This window comes from Bubalus bubalis, chromosome 14 (genome assembly GCF_019923935.1).
Source record: "Bubalus bubalis isolate 160015118507 breed Murrah chromosome 14, NDDB_SH_1, whole genome shotgun sequence".
Lineage (NCBI taxonomy): Eukaryota > Metazoa > Chordata > Mammalia > Artiodactyla > Bovidae > Bubalus > Bubalus bubalis.
In genome coordinates, this window is record NC_059170.1 from 55,226,611 (window position 1) to 55,253,409 (window position 26,799).

At 44.7% G+C, this 26,799-nt stretch overlaps 1 protein-coding gene and 1 long non-coding RNA gene across 10 annotated transcripts in view; one reads left to right on the forward strand and one right to left on the reverse strand.

The window, feature by feature from the left end:
* The window catches only part of FRMD4A (FERM domain containing 4A), a 515,353-nt gene that overhangs the window by 253,470 nt on the left and 235,084 nt on the right, over positions 1 to 26,799 (forward strand). Inside the window, exon 1 of one of the 9 annotated variants that reach the window (XM_044928114.2) lies at positions 8,956 to 9,083. The exons of 7 other annotated variants lie outside the window; for them this stretch is intronic. The gene's annotated coding sequence lies outside the window, so the exon portion shown is untranslated. Of the gene's footprint in view, positions 1 to 8,955; positions 9,084 to 9,688; positions 9,864 to 26,799 lie in introns of those variants that run through there. One more of the 9 variants, XM_044928113.2, reaches the window with a different exon arrangement.
* On the reverse strand, positions 1,889 to 8,791 carry LOC123464902. The gene is made up of 3 exons (XR_006639992.1): positions 8,658 to 8,791; positions 3,275 to 3,373; positions 1,889 to 3,118 (listed from the first exon to the last, which is right to left on the reverse strand). It is a non-coding gene; the product is annotated as an uncharacterized LOC123464902 (long non-coding RNA).

Here is a 26,799-nt window from a genome sequence, read left to right on the forward strand (position 1 = left end):
AAAGTGGGTAGAGATATGCATAGGCCATTATAGAGCAAGAGAGTGTTGTTATCCAGGTGTTTAATATAGAGCAAGAGTGTGTTAACCAGATAGGCAACAGGAGGATGGAAACTACCTCAGAGTGTGTTCCCTGTCATGTCCCAGCCCAACCAGTGCCTATTGGTGAACATATCAAAGATCTTTGACTTTACCCCCAGGTAGGAGAGGAGATTCTTTTTTTCTCTCAGAATGGAACAACATGATCATATTTCATTTTTGATATGGAAGAAACCATTTATAAAGAATTTCCATCAGAATTAAATTCTTTTTTTTTTTAAGGTTCTTTTTGATATGGATCATTTTTCAAGTCTTCATTGAATTTGTTACAACATTGCTTCTGTTTCACGTTTTGGTTTTTTGACCAGGAGGCATGTGGGATCTTAGTTCCCTGACCAGGGATCAAACCTGCACCCCCTGCATTGGAAAGCAAAGTCTTAACCACTGGACTGCTAGGGAAGTCCCAGAATTAAATTCTTAAAACTACAATTCTACAGGCAAGAATCTTTATTCCTTCATTAAATTCATCCTTTAATGAATATTTATTGAACATTTGATATGTGCCAGGGACAGTTCTAGGCTTAAGAGAGTCAGCAAAAAAGAAAAAAAAAGACATAATCCCTCCTCTCCTGGGAAGGACTGATAATGAACAAAACACACAAGTAAATAAGTCATATAGTCTGTTAGAAGGTGAGAGGGGCAACCTAGAGGAAAAAAAAAACAACAAAACAGGGAAGGGATGAGGGTGAAGGGCAGAAGCAGGAGAGTGAGTGAGAGGAGTTACTTTCTTAAGAAAGATGGTCATAGATCATAGTGAGTTTGGCATTTGAAAAACTAAGTGACCACTAAGAGAAAGAAAACTTGCTTCCATGTCTCATTACTAGAAAAAAAGAGAGAGAGAGATGGTCAGAAAGTCTCTCTTTAAGATGACATTTGAGCAGGGACCTGAAAAAGGTTTGGACTTGATTGCATTGGTATCTGGGGAGCTGCATTCCAGGCAGCAGGCCATGCAAAGGCCCTGGGACAGACGGAGTTTGAGGGGTCAGAACAACAGTGGGGAGGCCAGGGTGCCTGGAGCAAAGCCAAGGCTGCAGTGGCAGAAGTCAGAAATCATAATGCAAACTTATGATTGCCGGGGAGAAGGATGGGGAGAAGGGATAGTTAAGGAGTTTGGTACGGACATGTAAACATTGCTATAATTAAAATGGAGAACCAACAAGGACCTACCGTATAGCACTTGGAACTCTGCTCAATGTTGTATGGCAGCCTGGATTGGAGGGGAGTTTGGGAGAGAAAGGCTACATGTATATGTATGGCTGAGTCCCTTCACTGTTCACCTCAAACTATCACAACATTGTTAACAGACTATACCCCAATACAAAATAAAAAGTTAAAAAAGATAAATGCAGATTCTTGCACCCCCAACCCAGATCTATGAAGTAGAAACTCTGTTGTGAGGTGGTGGTGGGGGGGGGCGGGTGGTGGTTCGCTGGAGAAGGTGAGACCCAGGGGTTCGGCTTTGACAAGTCTTCCAGGTGATCCCAATGCTGGCTTAAGTCTGAGAACCACTACCTGAGAGCTAGATCCTGAGCCCTCTTTCCCACTATGGTATCTTTTCTGGACAATCTCATCAAGTGCCATAGGTTTAAATGCCCTATGTGTACAGTTCAGTCACTCAGTCATGTCTGACTCTTTGCAACCCTATGGACTGCAGCACACCCAGCTTCCCTGTCCATCATCAACTCCCGGAGCTTGCTCAAACTCATGTCCATCGAGTTGGTGATGCCATCCAACCATCTCGTCCTCTGTCATCCCCTTCTCCTCCTACTTTTAATCTTTCCCAGCATCAGGGTCTTTTCCAATGAGTCAGTTCTTTGCATCAGGTGGCCAAAGTATTGGAGTTTCAGCTTCAGCATCAGTCCTTCCAATGAATATTCAGGACTGATTTCCTTTAGGATTTCCTTCCTCTGTGTACAGGCATTGCCAATCTTTTTCCTTTTCCACCCATGTATTTTTTGAGTTCTAATCTTGCATATCCAATTCCCATCTCAGCAAACAGCCTAACCAACTTCCTGTTTGAATCAGAACCCCAGAAATCTGCTGCACTGAGCCCACTTTATTTATGACGTGAATTATAGCGAATTCTTAGCCATTATAACTTAGGATAGATCTGATCTATATTTGATGGCAGAAAAAAAGTCATCATATCACAAGTCATCACTTAATGACAGTTTTCAGCCCCATCTCAACTCCAAGAAACTGAGTTACTTTCTCCCCTGGGGCACAGGGGCCTCTGTTCTCTTAAATCCTGGGCCCCTTCCCCCAACACTTGCTCATGGTTCCAATACATTCTTCTTGCTTGCTTGAGAGATTGATGATTGACGTCACCTGCACAAAAGCCTTCTCTATTAGAAGTCTCAACTGAAAGAGAAATACTTGCTGAAAATTTTTTCTGTTCAATTTCACAAATATTTCTCTTAATGCCCTTTCATAATGCAGTGATGGGCCCACAAATAAGTAACAAATACTAAGTTCCCGCTGATAGACACTGTGTTAGGAATAAGGGAAGTAATGCCTCCTAATTTAATACTTGACCATTGGACGGTGAGTTGAGTGAGGGTCAATAATCTCAACTCTGAACTCAGACCGCTTAAGTTTGATATTTGGTTGTTGCTTACTTGTCCTTTGTAGGATCTGAGGTGGGTTATAAACCATCTCTCTGCCTTATTCCTTTCCCTCCAAAGGGAGTTAATAATAGCACCGACCCCCCAGGGTTGTTGAAAAGATTAAATGAGTTGTTGTATGTAAAGTGCATAAGCAGTATCTGGCATTAAGTGCCAAGACTTAACTATTGTTAATACATATCTCAGAGCAAATAAACAGAAAGGGTTTGGTGAGAGAGTTAACCTATGTCCTTGAGTGTACTTCTGATGTACACCAATTTTATAATATGCTACTCACTGTGATACAGCTGCTCCCAGGGCTCCAAATGACATTAATTAGCTTGTGATGTTTTGATTGATTCTTGTCTGTGTTTCACAAAGACTTGCCCTGGGTTTTTGCTGCCCTGAGTTGAGGCAATCTAAATCAGGATTCCCGAACAGGAAAAAATAATAAGCAACAATTTCATGTAATGAGAACATAACAAGATTATAAAACATAGCTATTTTTAAATGGCATTGCTATTTAAAAAAAATAATGACATAAAACACAGCTATTAGATGATTTCTTCATCTACCCCAGGGACTGTGGACTTAAGTGCTTGCTGTCAGGCCAGGAGAGAAGATATAATTCTTTCTTTTTGATTGAAGTGGCTCAGAATTGGCCTTTAATTGACCTGGGATAAGAAGAAAAAAGGATTGGGTATAAAAATATAATCAGGTTTACTTAAAGCCAGTCAACGACTTTAACCTGCCCCCAAAGGGGTCTTGCTTTATCCTCAAAATCTGGTGAAAGTGTAGAAAGAAAACATGCCACTTTTGTTCTCCAGAACCATGAATGGAATGTAAAACAATGTCTATTTGGTACAGGTTAGGAACTAATATAACAATACAACATACTGCCCTCTTCCTAGATGCCTTCCAAGTGTGACTCAATGCATAACTTTTAAAAATTAAGTTTATTCATTTCTGTCTGTGCTGGGTCTTCATTGCGGTGAATGGGGCTTTTCATTGCCACGTGTGGTCTTTTTCTAGTTTTGACGAGTAGGAGCTACTCTCTAGTTGCAGGGTACAGGCTTCTCATTTCAGTGGCTTCTCTTGTTGCCGGGCACGGGTTCTAGAGGGTGCGGGCTTCAGTGATTGTAGTGCACATGCTTAGTTGCTCTTTGGCAACTAAGTGATCCAACCAGTTAGCTGCTCTGCAGCAACCAGTGATTGAATCCATGTCCCCTATATTGGCAGGCAGATTCTTAACCAATGGACCGCCAGGGAAGTCCCTCAATCCACAATTAAAAGTGTATATCAAAGTAAGTGCATGGCTGGCTCACTGAGATTGCCTGTATATGTCATGTGTATTAGTATGTAATGGTTAAGCTTGGAAGAAAAGAGCTCAGAGTCACAAAAGGATGACTCTGCGTTCAATTGTGAGGAACACAGTCCCTTCAGCTTGTTATTTCACCTTTTAAAACCCCAGGTTCCTCATCTGTAGAAGAGAGAGAAAAATAATTTCTACCTCATAGGACTCTTGTGATGATCAAATTAACGAATGTTTTGGAAAGTTCTTAGCATGGTGCCTGGCACAGGATGTATATACTCAAAATAATGTTAGCTATTAATTGTGGTCAGTTGTATGGTTTTGAAAATATTTGATATCTATTGAATCCATGGTCTTAATAAGGCGAGAGAGAGAAATGATTATTAGGCCTGTTTTTCAAAAATATTTATTCGGCTGTGCCGGGTCTTAGTTGTGGCACACAGGATCTTGGATTTTTGTTGTGGCATGTGGAGTCTAGTTCCCTGACCAGTGATGGAAACCAGGCTTCCTGCACTGAGAGTGAGGGGTCTTAGCCATTGGACCACCAGGGAAGTCCCTATCAGGCCAGTTTTAAAGGTGAAGAAACGGATACCAAAAAATTAAGAGACTTGTTCAAGGTCACACTGCACCTTCAGAGCAGGATTCTAGGGCTGTTCCATGTTACAGGTTCCTACAGAAGGATTATGCAGCCCTGACTCAGATCCACCCCACGCTGGTGTGTGTCCTCAGCTGGGCAGATACACAAGGGAAAGAGTGGGGCCCATCTTTCTCCACCATCTGTGCTACTCTGGCTAAGATCCAAGCTGAGGCATCTTCTCCTAACTGCTCCATGTATTGCCCCGAGCTTGTCAGGAAAGCTATGACTTCAGATCCCAGAGTTAAGAACCAGGTACTTGCTATTAGTGAAGAGTGTATAATTTTTGCTCTGAAACTTTGGGCATTAAAAAAAAAAAAAAAGTCATATTAGTTTACTCCTCTAAGCCCAATTAAATCCATGTCCTTTCTCACCAAGGTGGCAGGAATTTACTCATTTTCTCCTCTCCCCCAACTCACATTCAACCTCATGACATAAAAAGGGTCTCTTGTCATTGGTCCAGCAGAGATGCCACTGAAATGCTCAAGGACCTGAGAACGAGGTCCATTTTATATTGTTGTTCAGTCGCTCAGTCGTTTCCAACTCTGCAACCCCATGGACTGTAGCCCACAAGGCTCCTCTGTCCATGGGATTCTCCAGCAAGAATACTAGAGTGGGTTGCCATGCCCTCCTCCAGGGGATCTTCCCAACCCAGGGATCGAACCCAGGTCTCCCGCATTGTAGGTGGATTCTTTACCATCTGAGCCACCAGGGAAGCCCAAGAATACTGGGGTGTGTAGCCTATCCCTTCTCCAGGGGATCTTCCCGACCCAGGAATCAAACCGGGGTCTTTTGCATTGCAGGCAGATTCCTTACCAGCTGAGCTACCAGGGAAGCCTCCATTTTATATTACTCTTATTGATTTGGTGCGTCAAGTCTTAGTTGCAGCACGCGTGATCTTCCTTGCGGTGTGTGGGCTCTCTAGTTGTGGTACGTGGGCTCTAGTAGCTGCAACACGCCGGCTTAGTTTCCCAGTGGTATGTGGAATCTTAGTTCCCCAACCAGGGATCGAACTTGAGTCCCCTGCATTGGAAGGCAGATTCTTAACCACTTTACCACCAGGGAAGTCCTGTTGAGGTCCATTTTTAAAGCCAAAGATTCCATGCCTAAGATCCTTTGCTGTGCCTAAGACACACGTCCTAGAATTTGCTGCCTTTACCAGTGTCCCCATGCTACCCTGGCAGATGAGCAGTGCCCTCTTGAGGCACTCTGTAGACATGCAGTAAGGGTCTTCCCATTTGCTGGTGGCACCCCTTTCTTCTTCCTGGTGTGCTATTGCCTTTCTCCACCCTTTTCTCCATCCACCATTTGCAAGCTTCCGAGCACCTCTCCTCTACTGGAGACTTCACCTCCTTTCAACACAAAGCTCCCTAGCTCTGTATGAGAATCCCACGTTATCAGGTCTCAAAATCTTGCTTGCCCTCAGGAAGAACCAAAGGAAAGTATTTCTCCTTCCTTCTGAATCTTCCCCGGTACTGAAAGCAAACCACAAAGGCATATGTCCCGAAACTGGCCTTCCATGTTTCTTTTTTCAGTTTAATGCTTCAAAAAGCATCACATTCGAGCTTAAAATGGAAACATTCTCTATTCTTTCATCACAACCACAGGTTAGGGCTGGCCGATGGACCATCGCTTTGCCAAGGTCCTTTGATTCTTTATGTCTTTGCAAGAAACTGCCTGAATTGTCAGTGTTGGAATTGGCTTCTCCTCGGAGAACAAACCATTATAGAATTCAGACTGGCAAAGCTTGTCATCCATTAACTCCAAGGATCACTGCTGATGAAAGAGAGGATAGATTCCCTTCATATTTTCATTAACCTCCAGATAATTTAACTTAAAATTTTTATCTCATTAATCTAGTTTAACCATGGCCAATTTCTCTCAGTACTTAAGTTCTTCAAATGTAGTTTTTCCTTTTCTAAATTTTTATCCATTCTCAGTTGGGGGTCCAAACACGAAACACTTAGGGGGTAAAGAGAGCCTGCATCAGGAACTAGCCCAGGCCTTAGGGTCAGAGTGAGAATAAAACCCATAGAGGCCCTCACATGTACACACTAATATTGCCTGGTCCTGTTCTAAGGTTTTCACAGATACTGATTCATTTAATCCTTACAACAACTCATTGAGGTTGGTAGTATTATGAGTCCCACTTCATAGCTGAGAGAACAGAGGTGCAGAGAGGTTAAGACATTTTCCCAAGGTTGCACAGCTATCAGATGTCAGAGGCAAGAGCCAAGTCTGGAAGTCTGACATCAGTCTGTGCCTTTAACATGCAGCCGTGAGTACCAACCTTAGTTAAGAAGGAAATAAACAGGCTGATGATACAAAGAGCAGATGGGGAGGTCACTTCCCAAGTGCTGATCAGGGAAGGCTATCTAGGAGGCAGCACTTGAGCTAAAACCTGAAGGATGGCAAGGAGCCAGCAATACAAAGAGTGAGGGGGCGGAGGTGAGCATTCTGGGCAGGAGAAACAAGACACGCAAAAGCCAAGAATAGGAAAGAGCCATTCACGAACAGAAAAGTGGCCTGGGTGGCAAAACATAGCGAGGGACTTGGAGAATAATAACATGGGATGACCATGGGGTGGATGCTTCAGGAGCAGTGAGAAGCCCGGATGGTTGTAAGCAGAGATATGGCATGATCTGAGTCGCTTCTACAGTCCCTGGCTGCTGGGGGAACAACAGGGCGAGCAAGAACCAGGAACATAGGGGACCTGGAATCGGGTTATGGAATTCAAGCGGAGAGCGGTCTGGTGGCAACAGACAAGGATGCATGGATAAGGAAGGCTTGTTGCTCAGGACTTGTCAGGCCTCTGAAGAAGTGAAGACTTCATTCCTAAGAGCCAGGGAAACCTGGATGGGTTTAAGCAAAGAAGTCCTGTGATCAGATGTGGGTTTCAGCAGAATGATTCTGGGTGGTGTGGAGAATGTGTTTGAGAGACAAGACTGGGATCCAGTCAGGAGGCTGCTAGAGACACAACGGTGATAGGTGATACTCACTGACCAAGGCCAGGGGCATGGGTTACTCATGCCACAAAGATTAACCACCCAGCACCAGGCACTGGAACAAGTGAGACAAGGGGCTGGTCTCAAGGAATTTTCCAGAGCTCTTTATGAGGACAGGCTTGGTGATATCTTGACAGTGAAGAATGAACAAAAAGAAGGAGAGGAAAGGTCCTTCTCTCCCTGAGGGGAGAGGAAGGATGCTGTTTTGTAAGATAGGGAACCTGGAAAGAGGCTTTGTCTGTGGGTCAACTTGAGTTCAGGACAAACTGAGAGTTCCAGTGGCCACAGTGGAAAGGCAGGAGGTAGATGTAGATGGAACCCCAAGACTCTTCTAAGAATGCAAACTAACAGTTGGGAGAGAAATGTTACCTTTGAACATCTCCTTAATCACCACCCGCTAGGTGTTACAGTCTAAACAAATCAGCACCAGAAATAACCTGCTTCTAAAGAATAATATCCCCCCTAAGGGCTTCAGAACACAAGGAGATGGGTTTCAGTGGCAGCATGAGAACTGGGCTTTGCTTAAGAACAATCCCCAAGGACTTCAGAAGTACAGAAACATCCCTTTCAGCTTCCCATTACTCAGATTCAGACAATCAAGTCCTCCACCCAGGAGCATGGTGATCACCACAGCTTGAGATAAGATGGGTAGTCCTTATCATAGGTGTTAACTTTCCCTCCAACACTATCTGCACAGGCAGTTTACCTTCTGTTGATTGACAGACCTCAAGCTGTCAGATATGTTTCCCAGAGATCTTTAGAGAAGACACAAGAGGTGTCTGGTAAGATCAGTTGGAAGACAGGATGTGTGAGATTTCTTTTCATTATAACATAAAGTTTGTAAGTTTTCACTCCTGCCAGTGCCCTGGAAATAATGGTGCCAGTACACTAGAGTCCCCATCAAACCAGGGTGAATGGGGAACCAGCCCCTCCCTTGAAGGATGGATAGGTGGATGGATGGATCCTGGGAATTCAAGGGAAGAGTGAGTTCTAGAGAAAGATTTTACCTCTGAGACAAGCTGGCTTTTCCACCTTCACTAAGCGGGTGCTCCTGTCTGCTTCTCCCTTTATTTCATCAACCGTGTTTTGACAATTCCTGAAGAAAAAAAGAAAAGAAAACGTGTCTAAGGCAAATTGAGCTCCTGAAGTAATAAACATTTAGACATACAATGTGAATTGAGTTATTGTTCTCGGTCGGGATAGTCTCCCAGTCTGTTTCTCTTTTTGAAGAGAGACCGTGTCAGGCCGTCTTCCTCCCCCGGGCTCTGAAGGGGAGTCTCCCCTCCGCAGTAATTGTTGCGAATTCTGACAATAGCCCACGACTAGGTTATCTCACAGGAACTTCCATTTCCAAAGAGTTGAGGGGAGATTAATGCAAGAAAACTGGACTAGATCGAGGGGAAGAGCCGACCCTTCAGCCAAGTTTAACCAAGGTAGCCTTTTCCTGGGTCTCCCAGGTGGGAGGGGGGCCTCTCGCGGTGGGTTTCGGTGAGATTTGCTGGGGACAGAGTCGGGGTCCTCGGGTCCGGAATCCCCGCTCTCCTCCGCACAGCCTCTGTTGTTCGGCGGCTGATTCAGGACCTAACTTTGTCCCGATCGCTTGCGAAGCAGAGAGGGAACCGGGGGCTCGGCCAGCTCGGCGGTACCGGGGACCTCCGGGCTGGGCTGGGGCCGGGCCCGGCCGGGCGCGTTCATTGTTGTCTAGGTGCGGGCGGCGCTCCGGGGCCCTGCGGCGGGCGCGGGAGGCGGCGACGCGCTCCGCCGCGCGGGGACTCGCCGGAGCCAGCCTATCGCCCGGCCTCCCGCCGCCCCGAGCGCGCTCGCCGTGCCCGGATCCGCCGCGCGGGGCCGCCCAGCATGCGGCGGGCTGGGCGCGGCGGCCCGTGGCTCGGCGCGCGGGCGAGGGGCGGGCCGGCGGTGGTGCGCCCTGGCACGCGGCCAGGCTCGGCGTGAGCGGCGCGAGCGGGCGATGGGCTGACTGGGGACCCGCGGGGGCGGCGGGGCGGCGGCGGCGGCGGGGGCGGGGGCGCGCCGGGGCCGGCGGGGCGGCTGCGGGCGCCGCACGGCGGAGGCGGAGGCGGAGGCGCCGGGCGCGGATGCCGCCGGGTAGGCCCGGGCCTGCGCACCCGGGGCGCATGGGACTCCCGTTTCGGTGGATCCGCCGCTGCAAACCTGAAGTTCCTCGGCTCCCCGGGAAGCGCCACGAATAAAAGGTAATGTGTCTTTGTTTCCCGTCCGCGATTGCGGGCAGGCGATAGATTCTGCAGCAGTTCTGGGTCCATGTCTGGCCGGTGAGAGGGGCATGACACTTGTGCTTTACTGAGGACATAGAGCACTGAATGCTGAAGATGTGACATTGTTCCAGTGCACACCCCACGTGCGGACAGACTCTGCTCCCTCCCCCCACACCCACTTTCTTGGGCACCTTGACCTCAGTCAGGCTGGATTAACCCAGGGAGAAAGGAAAGGACGTTGCGGCGGGCAGACCTGGGCGGGATATTTTTTAAAAACTCATTTGTCTGGAAGTGACAGGATAGTCCTTCTTTCGGGGCAGGCGGCAGGCTGCAGATCGGGTCTGCTAAAATGGACTGCTCGTCACATTCCAAATGGCTGCAGCAAGTTCGATGCAGGGAGACAGCGGGAGGCGGGGAGGAGGGAAGCCCCTTCAGGACGGGGTCATTTAAAAATGACCAAAAGCCGTGCTTCTGTATGGCAAGCAGCTGCCCCAACGTGGGTGCATAGTGCATTTAGGAAAGGTGAACCGGCCCCGTACTTTGAAAGCTGTGTGCAAGCTGCCCCTGTGTCAGGAACTCGGTGCTAACCTCGTTAGCAGAGTAACTGTTAAGTAGATTCGAGAGAATTTCCAAGGGATGGCTATTCTAATAATAGGTTTGGCGGTGGCTTCCTAATAGACACACTCCTTCTCAATGATGCGGCCATGCCCGTCCCCCGGAAGCTCTGCTTGCTGCGAAAAGGCGATCCAATGCCAATAAAGGACTCCCTGACCCCACCGTGAAAGGAGGAGGTTCTTTCTCCCCTATGAATGGAACATCCCAATAGAGATTGCTACCGCAGTTGTGGCTTCACTCAGTGTGAATCCTCCCAGCATCTCATGAAAGGGATTCTCAGAACACCTAAGCCAAGCACCAGTTTTTAAATGTGAGCTGTTCAGGGCGGATGGCTTATATTAAGTGTTGGCATAGACTCAGCTGTATTTAGACCCCTGATCAGGCTGACTTGATTTTTATTTACCTGAGTGAGTTTTGAACAGCTATTCACATCCCCCTGACACCTCAGCATCTGCAAGTCTGTGGTTTTTTTCTGAAAGCATGGCTGTGGTGTTCTGGAGAGCACAAGTCCAAGAAAGAGCCGGGGCAGACTTCTGACTTCATTCATGGAAGCCACCGCTCACCCTGGGGGGCACTGTCTCAGGAGTTGGATGCAGAAATCTGTTCCTTATACTAGGTAGAACTTAGTTCCACGTGTCATCTCTTGAATGTGCCACAAAGTAGGGAGTTGGGGAAGACAAACATTTCATTGTTTCTGGTTTTTAAATTGCTTCAAGTTCATTCATAGCATTTGGCTCCTTTTGGAGTCTGACTTGGACAAGGTGGGAAGACCAAAAACAAACAGGTCAATCAGTAGACATCTGACTTTGGTTCTTCAAGTGTTCATCTCTTGCAACCAGAGGGCCGGAGGATGAGCCTCTTCTGTTGGCCGAGGGATCCTTTCTGCTGTGAATGAAATCTGGGTGTTTTAAGGAACACCAGGAATGGGGGTCTTGCTGCAAATAGATTTGAATCTCTTTGGTCCGGAAAGGTTGTATGTGCGTGTTAGTCGCCAAATTATGTCCGACTCTGCGACCAAATGGACTAGCCCACCAGGCTCCTCTGTCAATGGAGTTAAATAGCTGTAATTACTTTATGGGAAGCAATATTTGGACTTGCTTTGAAATCAACACTATTGTCCTGTTAGTGAATACAGTGTTGCCTCCAAATAACTTGGGAAAAAGTGATGCTGGATGTGTTGTAGAAGTAACCTTTAGAATAACAACATTAAACTCTTCTTGTGTCAAAAGGGAACAATGTTGGTTGAAATGAGGATCAGAAAATCCCTCCATCCACTTAAAATTGTTTTATTGAAATACAAGTGATTTGCAATCTTATTAGTTTCAGGTATACAGAAAAGTAATTCAAATATGTGTATATACACATATATATATATTCTTTTTTAGCTTCTTTTCTGTAATATATTATTAAAAGATATTGAATATAGTTCCTGGTGCTGTATAGTAAATAACCTAATAGGTTATCAAATTTAAATGTAGTAGTATGTATATGTTAACCCCAAATTCCTAATTTATTCCTTCCCTGCCTTTCCCCTTTGGTAACCATGTTTGTTTTCTGTTTGCGAGTCTGTTTCTCTTTTGCAAATGAATTCCTTTGTACTGTTTTCTTTTTTCAGATTCTGCATATAAGTGATATCATATATTGTGATCTTATTTCACTTAGTATGATAATCTCTGGGTCCATCCATGTTGCTACAAATAGCATCATTTCATTCTTTTTAATAGCTGAGTATTATTCCATTATATATATGTGTGTGTGTACCACATCTTCTTTATCTTTTCATCTGTCAGTGGACATTTATGTAGCTTCCATGTCTTGGCTATTGTAAACAGTGCTGCTATGAACACTGGGGTGCATGTATCCTTTTGAACCACATTTTTCTCCAGAATCTACCCAGGAGTGGGATTGCAGGATCATATGGTAGCTCTGTTTTTAGTTTTTTAAGGAACCTCTATACTGTTTTCTATAGTGGCTGTACTGATTTACATTCCCAACAACAGTGTAGGGTAGGAAGAGGGTTCCCTTTTCTCCACACCCTCTCCGGCATTTGTTGTCTGTAGACTCTTTAACAATGGCAATTCTGACCAGAATGAGGTAATGCCTCATTGTAGTTTTGATCTGCATTTCTGTAATAATTGGCAGTGTTGAACATCTTTTCATGTGCCTGTTGGCCATCTGTATGTCTTCTTTGGAGAAATGTCTGTTTAGATCTTGTGCACATTTTTAAATTTCTCCCACCTACTTTTATTCTGACCAAGTGTGATCTGCCACTGCTGTTGCTAGTATTCTTTCTGGCACTTGAACTAATTTTATTAATAAGACTTGTTATTTATGGCATAGGGCTGCTTTGTTATTTGTAGACATCGTTGCCAAGTCCCCTGACAGCCTGGCAGGTGGCAAGTGCCATTAGCATTATCTTGTTGTGGGGGGAACCGAAACCTCTTGAGGTTCAGTGAGTTGCTGATTTCATAATCCGTGAGAACTGCCTCCCAGATGTGGATGTGCTCAGCTTTATTGTAATGTCCAGGTTATAGTCTGAGATCAAAAGATAAACCAAGAATGAGTCTGAGGGTCTTCCCTGGCAGTCCAGTGGTTAAGACTTCAAGCTTCCACGGCAGGGAACATGGGTTCAACCCCTGGTCAGGGAACTAAGATCCCACATGTCACACAGTATGGCAACAAACAAACAAACAAAAGAATGCGTCCTTGTATGGGTCCTGGAACTTGGGGAAAGGCTCTGTGGACTAGTGGGGATGCCAGAGTTATAAAGGAAAGGGCTCCTGAGTTAGGCTCGATGGATTGATGCGTGAGTGTGATCCATCTGTAATGGGAGAGGCAGTGATGAGATGAAAGGTCCAGGAAATAGTGTATTGAGGGGGACCTGTCAGGGTACCTTGGTCATTTAGTAAACGTGGGGTTGGACGTGACTGCCTCCAGAGGAGATCGTTACCAACTTTACTGCATAAATACACCATTTGTGCTCATGTTATTAATGTTAGCATGTGTGTCTTAAGTAAAAGACTTCCAATTCTATTCATATGTCATATATTCACCAGTTATAAGAGTTGCGTGTATCCTGGCACACCAAATGACTGAAATATGATCAGGCACATTCAAAGCTCAAGTTTTGTTCTAAGAAATTTTTGCATGTGTCAATACTTCTTTAAAAAGAAAAAAAAAAAAGGAAACAGTGTAACTTCTGGAGAATTTCCATTTAAACTAGGGGAAATGAGAAAGACATGCTAACAGTTAAATAGGTTGTGAAGTTAGTTTAAACCACATTCTACACAGTATCAGAATATGTAAGTCTAGATTCACCAATGGCTTTCATCCATGTTTTTTATTTAAGACTTGTCTCATATCTTTTAAAAATATTTTTGATTTATTTTTAAGATTATTATTGTTTTTTAAAAATTTTATTTATTTATATATCTTTGGCTGAGCTGGGTCCTTATTTCTTTGTGCAGGCTTTCTCTAGTTGTGACAAGCAGGGGCTACTCATTGCAGTGGCTTCTCTTGTTTCAGAGCACAGGCTCTGGAGCACAGACTCAATAGTTGTGGGACATGGGTTTCGTTACCCCGTGGCACGTGGAATCATCCCAGACCAGGGAGTGAACCTATGTCATATGCATCCACAGGTGGATTCTTAACCACTGGACTACCAGATTATATTTTTGAGTATCAGCTGATATGTCAGTAAGCTTTGTGGCAGGAATTCTCTATTTGAATGTATTCATTGTAAAAAATTCCAGCGTCTCTATTAGAAAGGATCTCTGAGACCTCATAGGGAGAGAAACCATGGGCAAAGATCTTTTATCTAAATTTTAAAAACAGCATTCTTCTTGAGCTAAAGATGCAAAACAGGGACTTATAGGTTGAGCATGTACTCATAACCGCCCCAGGACACTGGTTAACCTTTCTCTCTATCTTGCCCATTTCTGATTCCTTGCCATCTATTGCTCTCTAAATAGGTAATTAAAGTAACAGAAGTAAACATTGGATGTCTCCTAAAAGATAGGAGTTGATGTGAGAAAAGGAAGAGACAGGATCATTCCATCAGTTACATAGGATACATAGGTGCTTGAACATTTCCTACAATAAGCAAAAATCAAAGACATAAAGAATCTGGGGAAAGTGGCCACTAAAAGTTGAACCTGCTGGAGAAGGGTGACATTTGAGTATTTTACCTTGTTCTGTTCATTCTAGCCGTAGTCAGACTGAAGTGTATTGGCACTATTTTCCATTTTTGTTTTTGGTTTGCCCAGGACATTTAACCTCCGGAGCTGGCACAACAGCTTTTGAAACTCTGGGCTCCAGCATCACCATTGCACACAAAGCCTGTTGGTATTGCTACTCTCTTTTGCAAGTTTTCTGAATCAGCATAAATCCAGCTTATCAGAAATTCTCCCCACAGCACTTTCCTTTTGGTTCCCTAAATCCATCAGCTGCCACCCTTTCCCCTGCCCTGTGGGATCAGCATCTCTTTCTCTTATAAGGAATAATTTAGACACACCCTTTTATTCTTATAAGGAATAGTTTAGACACTTTTGAGGCTATCAGCTCCACCACTAGCACCATTATCCAAAAAATATCAGCCTTATGCCTCTCTTACTTCCTCAGATCATCAGAGCTACTGCTACTGTTTAGTGAGTTGCATTAATGCTTATTTTGGGTGCTGTTTGCTGTTGAGTGAGTGTGTGGAAAGGAGATGTTCAGTTCTTGTATCAGTGGAAATTAGGTATTTTCCTCCAATAGAGAAATACTTTTATCTTTAAAGATGGAAATTACTGCTAAGAATAAAGGCTGTGCTTGTTGGAAGGGATCTAAGGGGTCTGGTTCAGTTCAGTGACCTTATGACTATCAAACGATCAAGAGAAAATGATCTGGTAGGTTCTGTTTGAACTGAATGGGTAGCCTTTCTGTAGATGTTCAAGCATCGCTAACTCCAGGTCACAGATGGAGCGGATAGGATCCAACTTGTTAGGGAGGCTAATCTCCATCATACATGGTGGTTGCTGGTTTTGTGTTTTAAAATTGAAGCTCTGGTCATTTCTTGATACAGTACAAGAAGACGTGAGCTGTGTGTGATCACGAACAGTTGTATGTGCACAGCCTTCTCCTCAAATTCTCACTACATTCATGCATGCTATCTTATTAGTGATTATTTGCCAATCCGTAATTGTTGCATACTTTCTGTTCACTGAAGGCTCCCTAAATTTACTGTCTGCTCATGACAGGCACTCAGTAGATCCTATTTGAATAAGAAAATCACAGAGTGACTCTTCATACCAATCCCAACACTAATGTATTTCAGCATCTTCAGAAACCTGGAAAACCCAGTGAGCTAAAGAAAACTGGAACCTCTTAGGTTGTCCTGTATCTAACTTTTTTTAAAAGAAGTCTGTTCTTTGGTGTGGCCCCTTGTTCCCATTTAGCAATACCTAGCCCTTTTGGTACTCATGCAGAATACCAAAATTTTTGACAGTAATTTTCACTTCGAATTAACCAAAGGCTGTCATCTCAGTCTTGGACACCAACTCCATCATTTCCATCAGAATTAGCCCATTCTTCTGGTGATGAGGGCTTCTTTGCAAGGCTTTTTGCCTTTCTTTGTCCTTGCGATATGAGGACTGCATGAAAAAAACAGTGTGTAATGGGTCTTAGATTGATAATGCATGACAGCAAATGGAAATAATAATCGGAGAGTTGCCAGGCTGTGCCATTCATAACCATAAAATGCACAATTATGCCCTCCCCACATGCCTGTGAAGAAGTATGTAAATGTGACAAACCCAAACTGGGAAATCCTAATAGTGTGGAGCCATCTGGATCTAGGCAGCACACCTACAAACAGTGGGTAGTGCGGTGCAGGCTTACCAATTTCTCTGCTCCCTTCAGCTACCCCGCTAGAGATCCTGGATACTTATTTCTCTGTTGCTCAGAGAGAGAGCAGAGAAGAGGGGAGGGTGATGAGGACAAGAACCAGATTGGAGCCGAACACAATGCAGGGCAGTGTTCTGCCTTCTCAATCCCCTTTTATTGGGATGGTTGAGTGTTTTGTAACAGAGTAGCTACAGAGTGTCCAGTAGTACAGATGTAGCCTGCAGGTCTTGGCAGGAGAGCAGAGACCTCGATTGAGCAAAGCAGCAGAGAGCTGCAGTCACACTAAATGTTGAGCTCAAACTGTGGACCACGCACATATGAGATTTGGGGATTCTCCATTGAGTCGGACATCTCAGATGGAGCTTGAGGAAAGAAAGGGGCATATAGGTCATTTTTACAAATTAGGAGATGCTCACAGAGGTTCAGGGACCTTGCCTGCTGAGGTCTCAGTTGCAAGGCCAAGACTAGAGTCCCTACTACCTGACAGTGTGTTTTGGCAAAGAAGGAGTGGGACTGTGCAGTCATCTCACCTCACCGTGGCTTGGATTTCTAGCTCTGCCCCTTCCTGGCTGTGAGGACTTGGGTGAAATACTAGATCTCTTTGAGGCCCAGTTTTCTTAATTATCAGAAAAGTTATATTCTGTGGAGCCAATGAGATAATATCTGTGAAGCACCCAGCACAAAATAATAAGGAACTTTTCTAGAATCAGAAATTATATTCTTGCATTCTCCCCTCCCTTCTTGGCTTGCTTGAAAGTAGTCCCATGGGGTAGTCCCACGGGGACTACTGTGGTGGTGGAGGGGTTAAGAATGCACCTTGCAATTCAGAGGATGCAGGTTCAATCCCTGGTTTGGGGAACTAAGATCCCACGTGTCATGGAGCAGTGTAGCTCACATGCTGCAATGAAGGATCTGAAAATGATGTGCCGAAACTAAGACCCAACGCAGCCAAATAATTCTTTTTTAAAAAAAAGAACACATGGAGTGTAAAAAGGCTACTGGTCAAGGAAGTGGGCCACGTATACCATTCCATTGTACTATGGAAGTAAAAGGGGACTCCTCACCCACTTTCCTGGAATGAATTTTATAAAGAGAAAAAAACCTTGTTCACTCTGATATTCCATAAAAGTCACCCATCCTTCCAGAAAGGATTCTGCAGGTAAAGACATCACTGGAATGACCCTTACCTCGTTGGAACAGAGCAGGCTTACAGAGAAGGGGGCAGTATCCTGCAGCATTGCAGCAAGTCTCCAGCGAATCCAGGAGCACTCATCCGGTGAGGGTTGGTTGAGGGAGGGGAAGAGATAGAAGAAATATGATTTCACCTTTGCACTAATGGATTCTGTCACCCTACCTTTCTGAAATTCTTCAGTTTTCAGGATTGATCAGAAAGCTCTTAAGGCTTTTATCTTGAAAAAAATTCTCCAATAGAAATAAGGGTATGTCAGTCATTGGTTATATCATTCTTTTTTTTTTTTAATTGAAGTATAATCAATTTAAAATATTATGTTAGTTTCAAGTGTACAGCAGAGTGATTCTGTTATATATGTGCTTTTTCAGATGATTTTCCAATATAGGTTATTACAAGATATTGAATATTACTCTCTTTTTTATACAGTAAATTCTTATTGCTTATCTACTTAATGTATAGTAGTTTGCATCTGTAAATTACATACTCCTCATTTGTCCCTCCCCCTCCTTTTCCCCTTTGGTAACCATAAGTTTGTTTTCTATGTCTGTTTCAGTTTCGTAAATAGATTTACTTGTATTATTTTTTAGATTGTACATATAAGTGACAGCATATAGTATTTGTCTTTCTCCGTCTCACTTATTTGGTTTAGTATGATAATCTCTAGGTCTATCCATGTTTCATTCTTTTTTATAGCTGAGTATTACTCCACTGTATGTATGTACCACATCTTCTTTATTCACTCATCTCTCAATGGACACTGAAATTGCTTCCATGTTTTGGCTATTGTAAACAGTGCTGCTATGAACGTAGGAGTGTATATATCTCTTTGAATTAGAGTTTTCTCCAGATATATGCCCAGGAGTGGGATTGCTGAATCATATAGCAACTCTATTTTTAGTTTTTGAGGAAGCTCCATACTGTTTTCCACAGTGGCTGCACCAATATACATTCCCCCCAACAGTGTAGAAGGATTCCCTTTTCTTCACACCCTCTCTAGCATTTGTCACTTGCAGACTTTTGGTTGATATTCATTCTAACCGGTGTGAAGTGGTACCTCGTTATGGTTTTGATTTGCATTTCTCTAATAATTAGCAATGTGGAGCATCTTTTCATGAGCCTGTTCACGTCATCTGTTTCTTAACAGCAAAGAAAACAATCCAATCACTATATAAAAGTTTTCCATTCATGGTCATCAACTAGAAAGATTTTCTTTTTTTTATTTAATTTAATTTTATTTTTAAACTTTACAAAATTGTATTAGTTTTGCCAAATATCAAAATGAATCCGCCACAGGTATACATGTGTTCCACTCCAATTTTCTTGTTTATATTTCACCCAAGTACTTTATGCAGCAAGTGAATGGCAGAAATAAGCCTAGAACTTGAGTGTACCAGATGCTCATGTGAGTTTTTTAATTGAACCCACCATCTGACCTCTCTGAAAATACTGCGAGAGTTTCCTAATAGTAGAAGTCAACAGGCCAATTTGCAGAATATTCATCAGAAATTACTTAAGCACCTAATAACCTTTGAGATGGTAAATAAAATAAATTAAAATGAGAGGTTGTCCATCTTCTGGAGACAGATTAAACAAGCACACACACAGGCAACAGAATAAAAGCGTTAAACAAAGAAAGTATTTATAGGCCATAATAGCCACATCCAGAACAAGGGTATATTTTGGTGGATCTTCAGGGACAGCTTATGGGCTCCGTTTGCCTAGACAGGGTGGAGTGTGTCTGTCATTTTGTGGAGAAATTATAAACTGCCATTTGTTCGTGGTTCCGTCTTTCTTTTCTTGTGGAAAATGTGGTTTCTCTAGCCCACCGCAGTTGAGTTTCTCTGCCCTCCTGTTCCTAAGGTTCTGACTTTATCCATGGAGATTTTGTGCCCTTGAGATACAGAAGTCTATAACATCCAACTTGCAAAGATACTCAAATATATCATGATCATATTATCCAGTATTCCAAAGAATAATATCCCAAACCACAGTCCTTTGGGTTTTTTAATGGCAGAGTTCTTTTTTGTCTTGCCAGTAGGACTGATCATATGCCTAAAGAACAAACAAAACCCAACTGAAAAAATCCAGAAGCTGTTACGTTTCGTACTGTGGCTTTGGGTTTTCTGGTGGAAATAGAGAAAAGTTAATTTGTGAGCATCCTTGTTTCTTGTTTGTGGAAAGGTGGGAGCGGGGAAGCTCGAGTTACCATCACTTCCCTGTGGCCCAGAAGGTGAGGCCGATAATACCTCGGCATCTGCCCACCTCCCCATCAGACCCTGCCTGGTAAGACTGCCTTTCAGACTGGCTTTGAAACTCCAGAGACTCTGTCTGACTAATTACCAACATTTGGGAAATACAATTCCCCAGAGGAACCTCTCTCCTCTAGTAGTCCAGAGTTAGCCAACGCTTTGCTGCACTTCCTTTTGTTCTTACTAGTTCCACCTGGTTTTTTGATTACCCCATTCCTCTTCCTCCTAAAGCTTAAAACTCATTGTCCTGTGATAAATGACTTACCACGCCCGCCTGCTGCTGCTGCTAAGTCACTTCAGTCATGTTGGACTCTGTTCGACCCCATAGACGGCAGCCCACCAGGCTCCCCGGTCCCTGGGATTCTCCAGGCAAGAACACTGGAGTGGGTTGCCATTTCCTTCTCCAATGCATGAAAGTGAAAAGTGAAAGTGAAGTCGCTCAGTCTTGTCTGACTCTTAGCGACCCCATGGACTGCAGCCCACCAGGCCCCTCCGTCCATGGGATTTTCCAGGCAAGAGTACTGGAGTGGAGTGCCATTGCCTTCTCCAACCACGCCTGCCTAACTCTTCCTTTTTGCTACATTACTAGCATCAAGCTCTCCATCAATTTCTCCAATGCCTCATTCGTATGTTTTCTTCCCAAGTTCTTTTGGGTCGAGGTGCCTACTGCCACTGCCATGATGGTTCAAGGCCTCCTCTTTCCTTCCTGAGTTACTGTAAAATCTTTACAACTTGTCCCTTTACCATCTTCCTACCCCCCCCCCCCCACACACACGCATACAAACATCTCCTCTCTACCTCTCCTTGCCCTCTCCACTTCATTCTCTATAGGCCCCAGCCCTTAACATGGAATAAAAGGCCCCACCACAACCCGGAAGCTTCTTTTTATTTATTTATTTATGTATGTATGTGTTTGTTTTTGGCTGCACTAGGTCTTTGTTGCTACAAGAGGGCTTTCTCTAGCTGGGGTGAGCAGGGGCTACTCTCTAGTTGCAGCGCATGGGTTTCTCTTTGTGGTGGCTTCTCTTGTTGCAGAGCACAGGCTCCAGGGCGTGCAGGCTTCAGTAGTTGTGGTACACAGGTTTACCTGCCCCAAGGCATGTGGAATATTCCTGGACCAGGGATCAAACCCGTGCCCCCTGCTTTGGGAAGCAGACTCCCAACCACTGGATCACAGCAGGGAAGTCCAGCTTATTTCTTAAACGTCTTCACTCCCCTTATCCTTCATACACTTAGTCTGTTCAGGCAACCGTAACAAGATACTCAGTGGCTTATAAATAACCCACGTTTATTTCTGACTGTTCTGGAGACTGGGGAGTCCAGGTACCAGCAGATTTGGTGTCTTGTCAGGGCCACTTCCTGGTTCATGGATGGCGCCTTCTGTGTCCCCCACACTGTTGTCCGGGGCGAGAGATCTTTCTGGACCCCCTTTTTCTACGGACACTAATCCCATTCCTGCTGGCTCCACTCTCATGACCTCATCACCTCCAAACACCCCACCTCCTGATACCATCACATGAGGGGTAAGGGTTTAGCATATGGATTTTGGAGGGACACAGGCATTCCGTCTGTTGTGCACATACACCCACACACCCTTGCCTTTCCCACGCGCATTTGACCTCTGCTGGACGTCGGTCTCTTGTGACTCACCCTTCACATTAAGAGGCCCCTCCAGTCCCTCCTCTGCCTGGACTCTCCTTTCCCTCAGGTTCAGCCTGCAGTGCCACATCCTCCTGTTCCTCCAGGTGGAGCACGTCTCCTCCTCTGGTCTCCTGCACCAGCCTCACCAGGTGTCTGTCGAGTTTGATCTCAAATTCAAATGACCCAGTTTGTGTATATGTTTCCCACTGTAGCTTCTAAGGGAAGGATTGTATCTTTTTTATTTTTAATTGAAATATAGTTTATTTACAGTATTGTATGAGTTTCTGGTGTACAGCAAAGCAATTGAGATACATATACACATGTGTCTGTGCTCGGTCACCTCTCTCGTGTCTCTTTCTGACCCCATGGACTGTAGCTCGCCAGGCTCTTCTGTCCACGGGATTCTCCAGGCAAGAACACTGCAGTGGGTTGCCATGCCCTCCTCCAGGGGATCTTCCCAACACAGGGAAGAACCCACATCTCCTGTATCTTCTTCATTGGCAGGCAGATTCTTTATACACATGTACATATAAATATACATATTTTTTTCATATTCTTTCCATTATCGATCAAGATGTTTAATTGTATATATTGAGCTGTATATTGACTGTAGTTCCCAACAAGTAGGACCTTGTTATTTATCTTGTTTATATGTAGTAGTTTGTATCTGTTCATCCCAAACTCCTAACTTATGCCTCCCCTCTCCTTACCCCTTTGGTAACCATAAGTTTGTTTTCTATGTCTGGGAGTGTTTCTATTTTGTAAGTAAGTTCATTTGTATCATTTTTTTAGATTCCACATATGAGTTATATATCCTATGGTATATGTCTTTCTCTGTCTGGCTTACTTAGTACGATAAGTAAGTCTATCCTTGTTGCTGCAAATGGCATTATTTCATTGTTTTTATGGCTGAGTAGTTTTTCATTGTGGAGAAGGAAATGGCAACCCACTCCAGTGTTCTTGCCTAGAGAATCCCAGGGACGGGGGAGCCTGCTGGGCTGCTGTCTATGGGGTTGCACAGAGTCGGACACGACTGAAGCGACTTAGCAGCAGCAGAATTTCACTGTGTATGTATGCTACATCTTTTTATCCATTCATCTGTTGATGGACATTGTAGGTTGCTTGCTTCCACATCTTACCTATTGTAAATAATGCTGCAATGAACACTGGGGTGTGTATATCTTTCCAAATTATAGTTCTTTATGGATTCTGTGCCCAGGAGTGGGATCGCAGGATCGTATGGTAGTTCTGTTTTTAGTTCTCTGAGGAACCTTCATGCTGTTCTCCACAGTGTCTGCACTTTTATCCGTCTTTGATCCTAAAGCACCTTATATTGTGCCCAGCATTTGGTGGGTGCTCAAGAATATAAATGAGTGATTATTTGGCACGTTTTGTGGCTTCTCATGTCTTTCCTTGTTTGCATATAGCTGGAACTAATTTTTTTTAGTGCTTAAGCCTAGTGTCCTTCACCTGTCAGCCCTCCTCTGTCTGCATGTGTCTGAGTCACAGAGTAAAGAGGAGCAGAACAAGAATGGTGCAGCACAGCTGTGTCCTTCATATGAAGGTGAGCCTGGCACCCCAGCTGGCAGAGAGACAGGAAGTGCCTGCACATCCAGTTCCTTCATTTATTCCTTTAGTCAGTCAGTCAATTATTCTGACTGATACACTTATGTGCCTCTTCTGTCCTGGAAATATGTCAGCAAACAAAAGGGACCAAACTTCCTGCCCTCGGGAGCTTGCACTCTACAAGGAAGAGACAGGCAGGAAGCATAATGAATAAGTAAATTATTATATCTTGTGCTGGAAGGTGCTGATTTCCTGTGCTGTAAGGAAAACGAAGCAGAGGTCGGGAAGCATGGCAAAGTTGCTGTTTTAAATTCAAGCTGTGATATTATAAAAAGGTGACATGAACAAAGTTTTGAAGGATGTGAAGTGATGAGCCATGTGGGTGTCTTGCGGGAACATTCCAGACAGAGGAAAGAGCTCATCACAGGCCCCGGGTGGAAAAAAGTGGCTTGTTGGGAACAGCAAGGAGATGAGGGTAGAACAGCAGATGAAGTGAGTGGGGGAAAGAGGTAGGAAGGTGTCTGTACTGGGGGCAATGGGACTGACTGCTGGAGAGTGTGGATCTAGGAGGCACCCTGATCCCACGTGGGCTGCACAGGGATGGTTCGGGTGCTGTGTGCGGACCAGACTGCAAGATAGGTAGAGGGAACCACTGGGGTGCCAGTTGGGTGGCCATTACAGGAATGGGGCAAGTGATAAAGTGCCAATGATGAACAGGCTTAAGGGTCTGGATATTTGGAGATTTTTCTGGTGAGCTGGATGTGGGTTGTGAGAGGACAGAATGTGCTGATGGAGAGCTGGAGTAGCCGTTAGCTGAGAGGGAAAAGCTTTGGGTGAAGGTGGTTTGCGGAAGAAGTACGTGCGTGCTCAGTAATAGAGTTGTGTCCAACTCTTTGCGACCCCATGGCCTGTAGCCCACCAAGCTCCTGGTCCATAGGATTTCCCAGGCAAGAATACTAGAATGGATTGCCATTTTGTAGAAGATAGGTCAGTAGTTCACTTTTTTGGAGATATTTAGCAGCTACCCAAAAGGAGATGCTGAGTGGGCAATTTTGCATTCATCATGTACAAACCTAGGAAAGGAGGAAGTCCCGGCAGAGACACAAAGTGGGACTCAGCCAAGGAGAACTGATATTTAAAGACTTTGTGGCTCAGTCCTGGATGTGACAACATCTGAGAAAAAGACACCGTAAATCCAGTTCATACTTTGAATTTTTTAAAATGTAATATATAAAAAATGAAGTAATTTCTCCTCCAAGTGCGAAGAACCCTGCTGAGATATATAGTTGCACACATTGGACTCTTCAGTCACTTATTCACTCAGCAAACGTTCCTTAGGTGACAAGTGTGTGGTGTGTGTATACCAGGTGGGAGTATAATACAATTTAGAGGAACAGCAGTGATAACAACAACAAAAACAAATTGGACTTTTCAGATCAGCCTGATGGTCTGTCCCTTTTTTAATGCACAAAAGGAATAACTCTAACTCTTACATTTTATTTATTTATTTGGCTTGCTGGGTCCTAGTTGTGTTATGTGGGATCTTTAGTTGCAGAGCAGAGGCTCAGTTGCTCCCCCCAGCATGTAGGATCTTAGTTCCCCAAACAAGGATCGAACCCAAGTCCCCTGCATTGCAAGCCGGATTCTTAACCACTGGATCATCAGGGAAGTTCCTGACTTTTGTATTTTAAACGGATTTATTGATGTACCATTGATATACAATAAGCTTCACATATTTAAAGTGTACCGTTTAATGAGTTTAGACGTATGTCCACACCTGCAGGTAGGTTGGTTGGTCTAGGGGGATGGTTCTCGCTTTGGACATATGGCCACACCTATGAAACCATCACCACAGTCAAGAATTATAACTCCATATTTTCATCAGTCATGCTTACTGAGAGTCTGGTGTGTTTCAAGCTCCATGCTGGGCACTGTGAAGGATAAAAGATGAAATCACTATTCCCTGCCTGTGTGTTTGCTCAAATTTAAAATGCTGCCTTTCCCTAAAGAGTTATTGCATTGTACACTCATTTCCAGGTCTTTCCTCCAACGTTTGCTGGAAGTACACTCAAATTTGGTTACCAAAGGCTTTGGAATGACATGTGTAAACTGTTTGACACCTGCGTTCCTGGTTAACTTGGGAAAGAGGAAAGGTCAGGAACCCTGCCATCTTTTCATCCGTTCTGATATAAGCAGAAACTTCTCTCTAGTTGCTTCTTGCATGGAAACAGCCCAAACAGTAAGCTCTGTTTCCCCCTTTTTCCCTGTGTGTAGACAGGATAGTAATCACCACCTGCTGAAAGCTTGGAGAAATCGTTCCATGTCCAATTAGAATTCTTGATTTGACTGATAGATCCGGCATCCTGTCTTTATTTGTGTGACTGCTCTCAATGATATGCACCCTGGGGGCTTCCCTGGTGTTGCAGTGGTTAAGAATCCTCCTTGCAATGCAGGAGACACGGGGGTACTATTAATAAGATCCCACAAGCCATGGGGCAACTAAGTCTGCACGCTGCAGCTACTCAGCCCGCAACTGGAGAGTTCATGCCCCACGACAAGCCATCCCACCTGTGCAACCAAGACCCAACACAGCCAAGTAAACAAATAAGTATTTATAAAAAATACTATGCCACTGAGAGGCTGTGCCTCGTGGGGTGAAAAGAGTGGGGAGCCCTCTTTTGGTCTTGCAGTTGTCCCTCTCCCTCCCCCCACTTCCCTTTCTTTGCTAACCTGATGCTGCACCCTCGTTTGTAAATGATACTGGCAACCAGGGCTCCCGTTCTGTCTGTAGCACTGCCGCAGCAGAACCTGGAGGCTGGGGAGCAGGTCTCCTGGAGGCGTCTGGGGTGGCAAACGGGGCAGCCGGCCAGCGTTGCAACCTCCGACAAGATGAATGGAGGGTGAGCCCTGCCAGCACAGCTCATGCAAGAGGGAGCAGTCCCTGCCAGCGACACTCCAGCCGAATCCTTTCCAGACAACTCGGTTATGTAAACAACCAGGCGTCAGCCTCTAGGCCAGATGGACGGCCCCGTGCTGACACAGTCTAAGGTAGCTGTGAAAACAGCCCTCAGTGCAAGCCTCCAGGTTCTCAAGTTCTCTCTGCAGCTTTGTGTTGGCGGCCTTGAGCCAGGGAGGGACGAGGGCTCGCTGCTTCCTGCTGGAGCTGGGACCACCCTGCAGGACTGTGTGCCCCGGGTCTGCTGTGTGTGATGCCATTGGAAATTTGGTCTGATTTCAGCCTTAGTCTCGGAAGGATCAGTTCTTGGGCTGGAGCACTGCCTTCCAAACCTGGAGGACTTGGCGTCTGTGCCCTGGGCCCCGGGACTCAGCCATGGGTGGCACATGCCACCCATGCCAGTTTGCATCCCATGCCGGTTCTATGAGAGCAGGTGGCCTGGGGGGTCATGCATGGGCGGTAGATGACAGGGTCATCCTGTCAATGGAGCCTTTGCTGTTTAAGCCCACATGCAGCTTTCCCATCAGCCCTGGGAAGACATGGTCTCCAGATCTTTACCTCCTCTGGTTACCCTTCCTTGGCTTTGCTCCAGGTTCTTTCATTTGGTACCTAAAATACGGTATTCAGAATTCAACACAGATTTCCAGACACGGTTAACTATAGTAGGATATAGGAGGCATCCTGATTTCATTATTCAGGATGCTGTACTTCTAGCATGTGGACAGAGAACAGGACCTGAAACCATAAACAATATGACTTCACTTTGTAGCTGTTGAAGTTACCATCTAAACAAGCCTCTTGTCATCTGTAAAT